Here is a 16,618-nt window from a genome sequence, read left to right as displayed (position 1 = left end):
AAAAAACATAAACCCTATAAAGGCATATCTTTGCTAAGGATCAAAAAATTAAACCCTAAATAGCCCCTCTCAATTTTAAAAACATACAAATATGACCAGGCATACCTTGTGTTGTCGTAGCCTGTGCCCATTGAATCTGTGAAATCAGCATCAACATACATTCTAATATTGTCGTATCCTGCGCCCATTGAATCTGCGAAATCTGCATCAACATACATTCTAACTTGTAAACGCTAAATAACCTCTCTCCAGCAAATCACATTATAATTTGTTTCGAAAAATAAAATAAATGAAACCAGACATGCCTTCCGTTGCCTTCGCTTATATCTGAGAAATCGGCATCCACTCCGCTATTTTGGATGTCTTATTTCTATCTCATTAAATTCAAAAGAGGAAAAATAATATAAAAATAAAAGGTAACAGAAAAATAAAAGATGAAAAACCAAAGAAAAACTATGCATATAAAACTCAGTTCATATGGCCATGCTTCAAATGGAGGAAAAAAAACACCCAAAACATTGTAACAACAAAATTAAAAAAAAAAATAAATAAATAAAACAAAATCAGACTCTAGAACGCGTCCATGGCCAGCTAACTCTGCTCTACATTTATTGGTCCATGCTCAACCAACTCTGCTATGGGAAAAAAATAGAAAACATTACAAACAAATCCAGACTCCGTTCCATCATGGCAACCCAACTCTGTTCTGCATCTATGGATCCATGGCCAACCATAGACACTATCACACTCAATTTGTTGGCTCTCGATCAGAGGGTGGTTCTACCATTATCCATATATGGTCCTGGAGCAAGCTAGAGCGCTACTCGGACTATGTCCCATACCCACGTCTATACCCTTGCTTCTGCTACTTCAATTAGAATATGCAATTATTGCTCTGCTACCTTAGCCACTGGTAGTGCCTCTGCTTCTGTCACTCGCTCTGTTCTACTGGGCTTGTCCCCAACTATGCGCTTATGTTTGCTCATGACCCTGCCTTCTCTATCAAGCGAAGTGAAAATCCCTTTTAGTTAACTGAATTTGTGACACCACAAACTCTGCTTGCTCCCTTGTTGTTGCAGGTTGTGCGCTCCATAAAATTCAATTTTTAAATAAACAGTATATGTGTCTTTGTTTCCTTTTCATTACATCTCTTATTTCCTTTTTGGCTTTTGTCTTCCTAGTTTTTCAGTTTTTTTCAACACTTTTTAATAAGGGATTAATCCAAAGTAACATAAACTCATCCCTACTTCTAAAAAGCTAGGATTTTTTCTTCCCAGATTTTTGGTTTTTTTCTTAACACGAGAATAACAACATTAACATAAACTCAACCCTTCTTTTAATAAAAAATTAGTCCAAATTAACATAAATTCATGCCTACTTCTAAATGCCACGTTAGCACCTTCGTGCCTCCAAATTAACATAAATTCATGCCTACTTCTAAAATGCCACATTAGCACCTTCGTGCCTCCAAATTAACATAAACTCATCCCTGCTTCTAAAACACATTTGTCTTCCCGATTTTTTCACCCTTTTTTTTAACAATATGGTGAATCGTCCTAATCTATGGGAGACCCAGGATCAATCCTTGTAGCTGCCACTATAACACCAAGAGTACATCCAACTACCTACAAGTCGACATACTAAGATCCTATGGTTTTAGCAAAGTGAGACTCTTGTGCCACCAAGGCAGGGTTGGGGAATCTGCTTCTTGAGCATCCACCACAGTAGGCCAGCGTACTCCATGAGATTTGAACTACGGTCTCCCAGACTCCGCCCAAATAAACTAACGTCAAACCACACATCACTATACGGTTTTTTGGATTTTTTTAAACACTTCTTTTAATATGGGATTAGTCCAAATGGACATAAATTCATTCCTCCTGAAACGCCACGTTAGCACCTCTGTGTCTCAAAACAATGCAATACATATTTTTTACCACTTTCATAGATTATAGGGATGCCCAAGGCATCTAAAGAGCCCTTCATTGGGACAAAGATTCCATCCAACATAACAAGACTTCCATTTGCCTGTTCACCACAAAGCTTCCCAAGAGAAAATACTAGATTTTAGCTTAGTATTTCATAATTATGATAGTTTTGGCCTACATAACTTGTCCCATGATTTGAGCAAAATAAATTAGTCAATAACTTCAAATTACAAAGTGTCTACCAATTCTATGCATCTAAATATTAGGAGGACACTATGCACCAAATTCTTTATGACATGGACATTGGCAACTAAGAATCAAACCTAACCAATCTAGGGCTATAAGAGACACAACATTATCATTTCCTTCGTTTGATGTTGTACATTGTAAAGTAGTTTGTAACTTTGAAGGCTTTTTAAGAAAATATATTAGTCAAGAAAAAATAGAAGAAAATTATTTATAAAATATAAATTTTACTATTTTTTGCTATATATATATATATATATATATATATATATATATATATATATGCTAAGAGATGGATTACCAAAAACAAATGACCATAATAAACCAATATGTGCATTAATTAGAGTAGAAACTACTTTCAAGATATTAGCGTTATGTGGACTCTTTGTGAGAGGAGGATGAATACATTGCTTGTGCACAAAAAAAAATAGAGGTTGTTACCATAATAACTTATGCCCCATGTGGAGGAGAAGAAGCTAGAGTTAAACATCATTGAGATAGTATTGGGAATCAAAAATCTTACCACCATTCGAGTGTAATATCCCTCCCATATACACATGAGTAGTTACTTGAATGAGAAGATGTAGTTGAATATGCCACTTTGACACTTAAAATGTGAAGTTGCGGCTAAGAATTAGGCATTAGTTCATTGTCCTATGTCATCCCTTTATTAGTGCAAGGATAATGGTTCTTGTAAATAGAAATAAAATATTTATTTAAGAAATCCTCCCATGCCTTTAAAAGACATGTTAATGCTTACTTGCATTGCCAATGCCATGTACATATTCTCTAAGATTTTTTAGAATATTTGAAATAAAAGCACTACAAGCATGGAGGCTTGCAATGTCTGGAAATTGCAATCTCACAAGGGAAATATTGATCTACATATGACTAAGTTGCTAAGTAATTTATTGAGTCAAAGTACCAATTATCCAAAACCTAGAGTGGTAGTGAAAATGACAAAATATTAAAACACATAAGAGAATATGCAAGTGCATGAGGGAAAGATAAATACTTATATGGCTAAGTTACTACATAACAAAGAGAAGACAAGGTTCCAACTATTCATTCAAATCCCACTTGCATTACTATATTTCGAGGGTTTTATTTTGGAAGATGGCCAAAGTTTGAAATTCATGGTAGTCAAGAGGAGATACCAAAAGAAATTTAGCCTGGTTAAGTTTTGGTGTGGCCTAGGCCACGTGTGATCCCTTAGTGATTTTGATGGTTTAGATACCCCCTAAGTCATGAATTCTTAGACCACATGCTATTCCCACAAGCCACGAACATGTTGGTATAAAAAAAACTATTCAAAATCCAAGGTGGTGTAGCTACTCATCAACAACTCAACGGCCAAAGTGTCAACATGCAAAAGAAAATCAATAAAGGAAGGTGTCATTATTGCTTTAACATGTTTTTACAGTGATAGTTCTATTGTTTCTTATATGCCTTTTCTTTGAATAAGTTGTCATCAATGTTGTTGGGCACTTAGTTACCCATATGCTAGTAGGTACCCAATTCAAATCCCTATGGCCAAAGTGCATCAGTCTACAAAATTATGTTTACTAGAGATGCCATCTACAAATGTAAGGAAGCATCCCTTATGTTCTCCAAGGATATTACTTCTCCAAAAATAATAGTAATCATAATAATGAAAAAATATAAGATTATTGTATATGTTAGGTTGTGATTTAATGTTTGGCATGGAGTACCACCATATAGACAACCCAAGTTCAAACCTCAACATATGTAGATCCATTTGGTGTATGTAAAGATAGACAAGTATATGTAAAAATATGTGAATTCCATCTTATTATTATGTTTCATTAGTTTAAAATACCATAGCTTTCATGACAGGAAATGAGAGGAGATGCTTACTAAAATGTGAAACAACATTTAGAGCTCTATAAATGAGACACTTGTAAAAATCCATCGTCCAACTTAACTTTGACTATGATAGACCTATTTTATACTTTAAAATCATAATTTTTATTGGGTTTACAATATACTTCTATAAAGCCTTAATAACAAATTAGTTGTTTATCGTTTGTTTAAACTTGTAGTGAATGCAAGTTCAAGAAAGTGTTAAAGTGGAATTGTATATTTAGATATTCATGTTTTCGTTTAATAATTACAAATAATATGTATGAATTTTATCAAATGTATTCATATTTTGTTTAAATATTATCGACAAAATTGGATCTCAATTGTGAATGTAAATCTACTAGAATGTTCATGTTTTCTTTTTATTGCTCTTCTTATTGAGATAGACATAGAAACAATGTAGGTGATGGTGTGGTACTCCTACAAAACATGGAGGTGGTATATTGCATGGACATTTATCTCATGCATATTTTATATTCTAATGAAACAAATAGTGATTATGTTTTCCATGTTTTATTGATTGGTCAACAAATAAAGAGGATGGTGTTTAGACTTTCATGGCATGTTATATTATTATAGATGGTTTTTAGATGAACACTATGTGACAATAGTTAGATTGGCATTTCATATCTATGACATGGAATCCATCTTTAGGACATAAGAGGGAGAGAAAGATATAAAAAGTAGAAGCACAAATGTGAGAGATGCCAATAATTTCAATTAGTGGCATCTCTGATTTTTGTGTCTATGGCTTTTATATTTTTCACTCTCTCTTTTGTTTTGATGATGGACCATGTACTATGGGTTAGAAATGTCAATCTAAAATGTGATCACACAAAAATGAATTTATTAACCATCTATACTAAATAGATAACATGTTTTCTCAATCCAATGGTTGATTAAGCAATTATTGTGGAATCAAAGACATGTTGATGATAAGAACTCATATATTTAGCAATTGAAATCTTGTAGAATCAACAAATGGAGTTAAAGTAGGTTTTTCTTTGTGTCTTATTGTAAAATTTAATCATTATTGAACTCATAATTCATTCAAATTTTTTGCCTTAAAATTACATGTATATAAAGGACCCCATTGAGCACAAAATTAAAAATTTGAACATGGATTGATGTGGATGGATGAATAATTGAGATGCCCAACATATATTTAAATAACTCACAAAACTAAGCATCCATGGAGACCATCATTGGATGAACTAGCTAGACACAATATCAATTGTATGATTTGGCTACATAGAGAGAGAATAATCATATCTATTAAGCCCAAGGTCTTTCCAATAAACATATCGAATAACCCAAGAATCTCCAAATCAACTTGATTGCTAGTGTTTATGAACTCTATAAATCATTAATCTTTCCTATGGTATAAATGTCACATTTCATTTTTTCATCATAACTGGAGAATATTATCTTGATCAAATTTTTCTCCTGGTCGCGCAACAATACATCAAAGATACAAAGAATCATATGGTAGGTTGACAACATCTACTCAGTCAAAAAAAATTGTCTCATAATAGGGTTTTGACAAAAAGTCTACTAGACCAAAGATACTTGTAGTGTAAACTTGATTAAAAACTCCTAGTATCCAATTTTTGTTTACTTCCATGCTAATCTAGATCAAAATTGGATTATGCTCCAAGCATTGAGGGGTAATAGGCTCCATAATTGGAGCATACATTCAAATCAAGAATGATATAAATGAAAGGATTGACTAAATTGACAGAATAGGTAGGAGATAAAGTACATAGAGTACCAACATGTTGTAGGTCTTTAATTTTGCTTATAAGACTACCAATCTTGTTCTCATATTTCTAAACATTTTAACTCTACTCTTTGAATATGTTATTTCTTATCTCTAATGTAGCTTCCTCCTCGAGGGCCAAACATAACGGAGACATCATGTGTAGCCTCACCTGCATCAAGTCCATTGTGTAAGACCATAAATTTCATGGTCCTCAACACACTGCTCCATAGCTTCCTCCATTTGGTGAGAAATCAACTCTTTATGTTTCTTGATTGAAGTAGAGGGCATTGTCATGCCAATTGACTGGGAAAGTATAGTCAACACTCTCGTAACTTTCAACCGATGACATCCCACAATTCCACCTATCATGTTGCTAAGGGATGAATCCATATGATATTTTTTCATCAACCTTCAAGAGCCTAACTTCATAACTAGTTACCATATTAGCTAGGAATTTGCCTTAACATTATCCTATCGTAGGACATGCTTTTCTCGAAATTCAACTAGAGATCCAAACTGGAGTGGATCCTTTTGAAAAGTGCATGGGGTTTCAAATCTAATGGAAAGGTTCCCAAATGAAGTTGATGAATGAGGACTAAAGAATCCCCTATATTGATCAATTTATGGATTTGGAGAGAACAACTTGTAACAGCCCTAAAGAAGAGCATAGGCCTCCACCTCATTATTAAATTCCTTACTGAGACTCTAAGAGCAGGATAATTCTTGTTGTCCTCTAAGGTGCACCAGTACCCCCCCCCCCCCCCATAGACTCCTAACACCCTTGATAAATGTCACATATCTACTCGTTAATGGGTCAATGAATAAATTTGTACCAACTAGAAGGATGTATCTTGAATGTGTTTTTACCACACCCTCCACCATAATGAGGAGGTTTCTATTATACTTTCTTGGGAAGTTATGTGTAGTATGTGTTGTAACATTTTGTGAAATATTTAGATCTCCTATAATTTCAACTGCTTCTTCTTTCGACCCAAAAATGAAGCCAATAACAATGTTGCTTTGATATTTTTGTTAAAAAAATCAATTCATACACCGCTAGGAGACAAGAAATGCCATTTTCATTTGGCAACTTTGACATAAATGTAGATTTGTATGCTTAAATGTTTGAAAATAACCATATTATAACATCAATTCTTGGAAAATTATTTTGACAATGGAATTAATATTTCAACATTTAGAAGACTAGGTTGTTAATAATAATAACTATAATGATAATAATACCCTCATTCAATTAAAGAATCACAGGGTACAGGCCGACTTGCACCCCGACGAGGGGTATATCAGTGGGATTAAGCGCCTCCACACATCAGATACCTCAGACTCTGACAAGGACAACACCAATATGGATGTCGGTCTCCATTTAGCATTGTTCTCTGTGTCGCCATCCCAAGGGGAATGGTGCAAGGTTGAAAAAAAGAAGGGGCGGAAAGCATAGCTTCCCCCACCATGTACATTATTTTTTTCTTTTCTGCTCGACATTGCTTAACATTTGGTCACTGACTTGATGTTGCTGCTTCTAGCTAGTACAACATGTAATTTTGTTAATTTATTAATCAAAATTATGCTTTTTCCTTGGAAAAAAATACCCTCATTCAATTATCTCATTCTTGAAATTTACAAGCTACTGATTTTGGGTATAATTTTCATGAAATGGTTAAATTCCTTGAAGTTTCATTATTATTATTTAATTGTTGAGAAGAACCCAATGATTTAGGGTGTTGGAGTTGTAGAATGGTAAACTAACAAAGAACTACGGCCTCTTTTACAAAGTTGAAGAATATAACTAGAACAACAAGTGTAAATTTCATAGCAATGGTCCACAACAAAAAGCTTCTACTATTTCCATAGATATGATGTGGTTTTTATTGTACTTCCCTGGGAAGTTAAATGCAGTATGTGTTGTAGCATTTCATGAAATATTTTGATCTCCTATAGTTTCAACTACTACTTCTTTTGGCCCAAAAAATGAAGTGAATAGCAATGTTTTTTGATATTATCCTTAAAATAAATCAATTCATACACCACTAAGAGAAAACAAATTCCATTTTCATTTAGAAACTTTGAGGTAAATGTGGATTTGTATGCTTAAATGGTTGAAAATAACCATATTATAACATTAGTTATTGGAAAACTATTTTGACAATGGAATTGGGATTTCAACATTTAGGAGACTAGGCTCTCAATAATAATAACAAGGGCTACATAATAGCTAGTCCCTGCCACTTAACTCAAAATAGTTGAATTAAAGTAAAAAACAATATAGACATAATGGGACAAATTAGTTGACTATTGTGTGCAAAATTGGAGCATTTTACCCAGAAAATTTATCATGTAGTCCATTGTACCATTTAATTTATTGATTGAGTATTAGTGAATGGTGTAGATTGATTATTGTAGTGTGAAATTGGCCCATTTTGATAAATAATGTGTCATGTAGTGGAATATACCATAGATGTAGATATAGCATTATTCATGGCTTGGCCTCGCCAGTAAGTCTCGCTTGAACTTATTCGATGATTTTTGCATTAAATGCTTGTATTGGTTGATTGCTTTTGTTGTTGAATTGTTTAATAACATTTATGTATAAAAAGCTACGAGCATTGCCCAATACATCAAAAAAGGTTGTCAATTATGTTGCTCTATTTTTATTTTATTGCTTGACAAGATCACAACCATATTTTGCACCATAAAAGTAAAGTTGTCCTTCCAAAATATATAAGAAATAAGAACTATTTTTAAGCGAAAGTTTTCTTATTTTAGATTATGTTTTTGCATTTGTCTTAAATACCTAGCTAACATCGTTCTCCTACGAGCATGTTTTACAAGTACAATTTTATTAACCTTATTCTAATAAGACTAATAGATGCAAATATATTAATTTGGTAAAGTCGAGGAACAAAATTCAAACTTTAGACTGTATTGAATATTACATTTCAACAACAATACTGCATTGGAAAGGACGCATTGTCTGACGTACTACTCCAAATTTTATGTAATTTTCTAGCAAAAGATGGGAAATTTGTGTATGCTCTGCAACTAACATCATTCCATCCACAGTGATAAAATCGAGGTTAAAATTCATAAAAGAAAATCGATACCATTGTTGTGGTGGTAGAATTTCCGGAAGTTGTTGTCATTCATTAGAAAATAAAGCAACTCAATGTTCTTATTAAGAGTTGTCCAACTTATATCTATTATTATGTTATATGTTGTGATAAGTGATCAAGAAATGTATTTCTTTTATGAGAATTTCCTTTTCAAATGTAAGCAATCTCATGTATGGGCAAGCTACTATTGCCCATAAATCATCGCCTGTTGGTGGTGAGAGGACCGGTTAAGAGGCTTGATTTGAAGACTGTGGTTAGCCATCACATGCACTCGATCATTTCCAGTAGGGCCTTGTGAATCTTGGTTTACAAGTGGAGGTAGTGGATAGCATTATCAACAGTGAGATTGCAAGGCAAGAATATAGCCTTCAAGTGGTGGAAGAAGAGATACAAGATCGCTTATTGAATAGTACTAGATTTTTTCATTCTCAGCAAAAAGAAAAGGAACTCCCTTACACTTGTCGGGTTGAAGACCATGTGGCCTCCTCTCCAAAAGAAGGAACAACGGGTTTGTTCAAGACTCTATCGATATTTGGTATATAAAAGTGACAAAGATCAAGTCCCACCCTCACCGTGAGAACCCATTGCATGTGGTCATGAATGAAGAGAGTGACGATTCCAAATGTTACTTTGAGTACGTTTTCTTCATAGATCTAGAGGCGCATGAAGCAACGAGAATCCAAGTAGCATTCAGACAACTTTGAATTGTCTACGAAGGATTGCTAGTTTTGTAAGGGTGATAGGAAGTTATTATGGGATGTCCATCATTTTGTAGCTCTCAACAAACATGTTCTCTATATCTTTGTTGTTATTGTGTGATAGGTTGTAAAGAAAAAGAGCTTACTAACCTAGCAGGAGGTGACTCCATCACCTTAATTTACATCCATTAATTTTGATAGTGTGACAGCATGTCACACTATTTAACCTAACCCTTATTTCTCCTGAGTCACAATGCGAATGTGAGGTACAGAATAGGGTCATCACCTATTTAATGAGATGCAGTTGATGGATGTCTAAGTACATGTCGTAAGATTGTTTCCCTACAAATGTTATTCGCAGAGCTTATTCAAAAGTAGCTTAATATGAAAATTAAATCACCAACCTGATGTGACCCATGTACTTTTGGCTCATTCATCTATACAATGAGCAATAACATGTTCAATCTGATAGCCAATCATATTACAGAAAAATAGATTAAAATATTATCCAAAAAAATTAAATTTGAATGTGCAAAGTTAAACTATGGAAACTTTACAAATTTGTTAGGTGAACCCCGAACTAAAATGGGTTTGACCAAAAACTCAACGCAATATCCTACTGCGTGTGACAAGGATAATAATCCTCTCATTCAAGTTTCTCATTCTTGAAAATTACAAGCTACTAATTTTGGTTCTAATTTTCATGAAACAGTTAAATTGGTTGAAGATTCACTATTAATATTTAATTGTTGAGAAGGACCCAATGATTTAGGACACTAGGGTTGTAGAATGGTCATGTAACAAAGAACTATGGCATTTTTTACAAAGCTAAAGAATAGAACTACAACAACATGTTGTGTAAATTTCATAGCAAGGGTCCACAACAAAAATCTTCTACATAATGTCATAAACATGTGGGTAAAAACATCATGACATAGTCACACAAATACTTTAGTCACCTAATTGATACACTACAATCTATTCGCACTAACATCCATAAATTATGGGTAGAAACATTGTGATATAATTGCACTAGCAACTCAATCACACAATCATTGCACTATGACCTAGCGACACCAACATTCAATCACATAATGTTGCAAATCATGACACGAAATTCTAATACTGAGTTATAGTTGGACATTACAATAACCACATAAGATAAGATGAGACCATAGAGAAAGTTGGTGTAGTTAAATTAACAATTTGTCTTCATATTCTTTATCTCTTCCTCCACCTCCTCTTGCAAAATTACAATAGTAGACAAAAGTTGAGACATAGGAATGTAATTGCTTTATTTTCCTTAATACTAATCATATCCATGTCTTTGTATAATGGTTTACTTCTTTGATTTCTAAAATCTATGTATGTTTTACAATTATTTTTTAGTGGAATCTATGTTTTATTAATATCAAAGCATTGTGTCATTGTGCTTTTGTGATTTGTCTATGTATGAGTTCAATTTCAATGTGAATATGTAAGTATAATTCAATTTATTTTATCTTTGTTTTTCTTTAAGTAAAAGAGGTTCATTTCATTACAAATAGAATGAGCAATACAAATTGGTTTTCCCTGGTCGGCCACTAGGGAAACTAGACCAATGGTAGAACCAAATATTTTTTAGCATCCAAAAATTAATTGTTTTTGAATTCAAAATTACAACATAGAACTATAAGGCACATTGCTTGCTTGAAATAACATAACATAATTACTAGTTTACCAAAGATAAAAGGAAAAACAGTAGAGTGAGAAGAGTTCATTAACCCGCATTAGGAAAGTCTGATTCTTCTACAACAATGGGCTATTTGCTACTTCTCGATGAGAAACTTGAACTAGAGGGAGCCCCAAGTGGCCTTAAATTATTTGTAGACGTCGATCTAGTCCTTTAGCTATGAGTTGCAACTTGTATAACATTAAGAATACTTCCTCTCAAGCTTTGTTTCTATTCAGGAGGACTCTCCCAAATAATATTTTTAGGTGCCAATAGATAACAATGGTGTACAATATTGATTAAATCTTCTCTTTGTGTGCCCAACATCCAGAATATAGTTGGAAAAGTCACCTGCAATTTCCACATCTGATAAGCATTCATGTTCCATTGTTATTCCTACTTCTACTTCAACAATTTCTCCCAAAATTTGAGGTGGGGTATGATCTATATAGCACCTTGTTGAGGCCTCTACATGTAGTTGAGCTCAGGAGTCCATCTTGCAGTAGTAGGTTTCTTCTCTACGAGACCTAGCTTGTTATCAAGGCATGATTACTTGTAGATGAATGTTAGGGTCGAAACTTAGCCAAGGGAGGGTAAAGCCAAGTTGGAGGGAGGTGGAGGAGAGGGCTAGAGAAGTGACCCAGATAGGCATGATCTAATGCAGGGTGGGGATGAAGAGGCGTGCATGGTTAGATTAGTGAAGAGCTAACCTAGAAGCAAGGAAAATAGGTAAGACCTAGTAATTTATATAATAGCCATGGGTTAAAAGTTCATGTAATAAAGGAAAAATAAGACCAAGGTCATGGGACATGTATTCCAAGCTGAATGTTGGGAAAAATCTATAATGGGCATCACTTGTTGTTTATTATGGCTAAGGAAATTGGTAAAGGCATTGGCTAAGGAAATTAGCAAAGGCATTGAAAAAGGAAATTGGAAAAGGCATTAGAAAAGGCAAAGAGGCATTAATTGGCATTTATTTATGAAAATAAAGGAAACTAGGATAAAAGGGAGATGAAGGGTCACATATTTGCATGAGAGGAAATTGAAGGAAAATGAAGAAAATAGAGGCCTTAATGATAAAAAGGCTTATGAGGATTAGTTCACAACTTTTCTCAATTCAATTTTGGAGCTCTTTTCTATTCTCTCATTCTCTTGTACTCTTGCACACATAGGGCATCCTTGGAGAACTCTAACATTGGAGAAAGGAAAGCAAATGAAAGACAAGCAAGGAAGGTTGGATCAAGTAGCTTCAGCAGGAAGATTTTGCAGGTAACAGGTTGCATGTGTGGTTTCCTGGCTGAGGTGTGAATGCATGGTACATGCATTTGTTCATTTGGTTCATTTGTTGTCATTGGCATGGGTTTTGCCTAGTTTGATAGTGGTTTTCAACCTTGTCTTTCCATTTCCTAAATAACCATGGTGTGATGGGATTCATTTATTGGTTGAGCTTTGGAACTGGGTGAGGTGGACTCATGAAAATTTCCAAGGGTTGGGGGTGGAGATGGTTTTCTTTGGGAAGCCCTTGATAGGTAGGTGGAGACAGACAAATTCCTCAAGGTAATGGTGAAGAAATTATGAGGTATCCAAGCTTGTTTTGGCTTGGTGATCTCTTGACTGGCTTTGGAGAGATCATAGTAGCCTGAGGGTGGAGGTGGTTTAATCTCTGGGAAGCCTTGGTTTTTTATGTCTTCAAATCCCACATTCATGCTTAGAATATGGCACATAGGTGATTGTTTGAAATAAATATTTGCTTCAGCTCAATCTATGGTCGGATGGTACATGGAAGTCCCTGAATTTGTTGGCTTTTGCACAAGTTAATAAGTGATATTTTCCTATTGTAGTCAATGAGCACTTGTACTTGTTATTATGATGATTTGATGGTTATTCTCTCTTGGATTTGTAATGTGCTCTAGCTATGACTTGTTCAGGATCTAATAAGTATATGAATGGTTGATGAATGCATGTACTAACAATTGTTACTGTAGCCAATAAGAGAGGGCATTAGACGTTCCTAATGATTATCAGATGGACCACAAATCCTACGATCATATATGAATTCATGACCTGTAATTCTTATGTTAGCCATTTGTTTGACAAAATTAGGCATGTTTTTAGTTAGTTCTTGTTCAAGTTTTGTATGAATGGCTTCGTCATTATGTAATTTATCATTCTAAGAAGTTATGAGCGGTTTTGGGTAGTGGTTTGGAGCCAAGCCTGGAAAATTGGCTCAGATCTTGGGATCGCACCCTTTGAATTGGAGGATATGGGTTGCAACTGCATGGAGGTAGTGTTGTGCATGCGGTTGGAGGGTCATAATTGCACCCATTTAGGCTTATTCATGTGTTTGGGGTGTTAGGTTAGAGAAAAATAGCTTCATCTCAGGGTTTGGTCACTTGGGGTGGTTCTTTGTTCCTAGAGTGTCTTGTAAGCCTTGAGGGATATCTGAAAGTTGTGAGTTGTCGGCCCAAGTTCCATAGCTGAAGCTTGGAGGTCAGGTCATGTCATAGTGGTGCTCTGCTTCAAATTTACCTGGAGGGCTTGCAAAAGTGAGTAAATGTGGGCTGATGATGTTACAGATTGGTATCAAAGCATGGTTCAAATACTTGGATTAGATGGGCTAGATGCATGTTGTTATGCATGCATTGTCATGCTTATGGTTATCGTGCATGAGGTCAATGTATGGAGTTAGTATCATCATGCATGTTGTAGACATATTGATATGATCATATGTATGCATGCATGTATGTATCATGCTAATTTGGATTGATTTTGCAGATGAGATAACTTCCCCTGAACTTCACTAAGGTATGTTGATTATGCTTATATTTGGTTATCTAATATGATATGTTTGCAGGAAGAAGATCAAAGATGACAAGCATAATGGTGGATTACAGTTCATGTGAATCTCCTTATAGATCAGTTGAGCAACATGGGGAAGAGAACTCTCCTGACATAACAGATACCTTGAGAAGTCTAAAGGCATAAATCAGAAGTTGCAAGGCAGATAGTGACAGGATCATTTAGTCACAAGAAAGACTTGCCAAGGCACAAGAAAGGAAAGATGAAGTCAATGCAGTTATCCTTCATAGTTTATCATATTTGCAAAGATAGGGACAAGCACAAATCAATTATGAGCAGGAGGAAAGGAATAATGTAGGATATGGTAGCAGGACTCATGGAGGAAAAATGTTGGACAAGGATGACACAATCAAAGATGGTAGGTTCTTGGATACACTTGACAAGAGAGGTAGTAGTTATGGGTTATATTATAGTTCTTGTTTATACAGATATCATGGTCATCATTGCTATCATATTTACAAGAGGAGTGAGTGGAGATATTTGTCAGATGAGTTCAAGAAATCCAATTCTCCTACATTTGATGGAGATTTGAAGATACTTGGTCTAAAGGTATAGTTTCTTGGATACAAGAGTTGGGAAATCAACAAACTTGTGGGAAGACACTTAGCACCAAATGCCTCCATCAGAGAGAGAGAGAGAGAAATACAAGGCAATTTGATCTCTAAATTGTTATGGTCATTCCATAATAACAATTCATTACTACATATCTTACAAATCTCTACAATCTATTATTACGTAGTGCTTTACTAGAGATTTTGATTTAATGTTAATTTCTTAATGCATAAAATAAGAAAATAACTTAAACTTAAATGAAATAAGTATTTCATGTGGTTCTTTTGTTGTTATGGCATGGGTTTTTCCAGGTGTGACAGTGTTTTTAGCCTATCCTTTCCATTTCAGATAGCCATGGTGTGATGGGGTTCTTATGTTTTGGTTGAGCTAGATTGTCAGATGGATTTGAAGCTGAGTGAGGTGGATCTCTGAATGATAGAACACATGGCCTAATAACCCCTAAACCAGACTATGGGTTGTGGTAAATTCATATTTTGTGTTGCCTCAGTGGGCCTTGGAATCCTTGACCAGTGAATGGCGGGATATACGGTAAAGCCAAGAGGTGGGTGCTCTCCACTAGGCAGTAATCCCAAGATGGGATATGCGATAAATCCTAGGGAGTGGGTCTCAGTTTAGGGCCTAGTGATCTGGTGTGGATTGTGGTAAATCCTGAGAGACTAGGAGATGGGAAAATTCCTCATGGTGTAGGTGGAGAAATATGGTGGCATCCATGCTTATTTTGGCCTAGTGATATGGTGGATATCATGGTAAAGCATGTTATTACATGTTTATTGTTTTTGCCTAATGATCCAGTGTGGATTATGGTAAAGCATGGTTTTTATTGATGAGGGTGAGGTGGTTTAGCCGTGGGATGCCCTGGTTGGTTCTTTTGGTTTGAGACCCACATTCATACTTGGAATATGGCATGGGGGTGAATGGCTGAAGAGAGAATTGGCTCAACCATTCTATGGGTGGGTGGCACATGGTAGTCCTATCCTAGGTTGGATTTTTCATTCATTAGTAAGAGGTTCTCTTCTTGATATCTTATGTATAAATGTATTGGTTTATATGTGGATTTTATTTCTAATGTGTCCTTGATATTTCTGTTGTTATTATGTTTTTTATAAACATGTATTATGACAATGATGGTGTATGGATTTCCTCATGTTTTGATTCGTAAATGAATGGATAATGTATATATGGCCTAATAGATGATAATGCAACTGATGATATAAGGGAACAATGCTTCTTAGTAATTCTCAAATATGTATGAAACCCCTATGCCTAAATTTGTTGTTTACACTTGTAGATTACATATTTGTAATGTGTTTGATGAAATTCCTGTCATGGCTAGTAGGGTTCCAGTCAAGGGCTTGTTCAAGTAATTGCATTTGCATCATTATTCCAAGGTTATCTTTCTTTTCTTAAAGTTTCATTGAATTCTGGGCAGTGATCAAGCTCTGGGCCTGGAAAGTGGCCCAAATTGTAGGGAAGTTGTCACAACACTGAGAAAAATAGTCCCTAGATACTGGCATACCATGCTGTGGGAGTGTCCATAGCCCTCTAGGCATTGGCATGCCCATAGCATGGGAGAGTCCGGGGGTTAATTGGTCAAAAAACTCAGTGGGACTCAAGGGTTGGTTACCTGAGAGGTGAGGATGGTTCTTGGGAGTCTTGTTGTTATTGTGGAAGGTATGTATGGTGTGTTTTCATCGGTTCCACTTCCTTAACATGACTTAGGAGGTCGAATCATATCATAGTAGCCTCTCATCACATGTTTAACCTGGTTGGCCGGTTACTTAGGTAGATGTGGGAGGAGGGTGTTACATCTATTTTATGACTAATGCAAT

This window comes from Pinus tabuliformis, chromosome 4_1, assembly GCF_031772625.1.
Source record: "Pinus tabuliformis cultivar Carrire ecotype Pingquan chromosome 4_1, CPIR1, whole genome shotgun sequence".
Lineage (NCBI taxonomy): Eukaryota > Viridiplantae > Streptophyta > Pinopsida > Pinales > Pinaceae > Pinus > Pinus tabuliformis.
Note: the sequence above shows the minus strand (reverse complement) of the source record.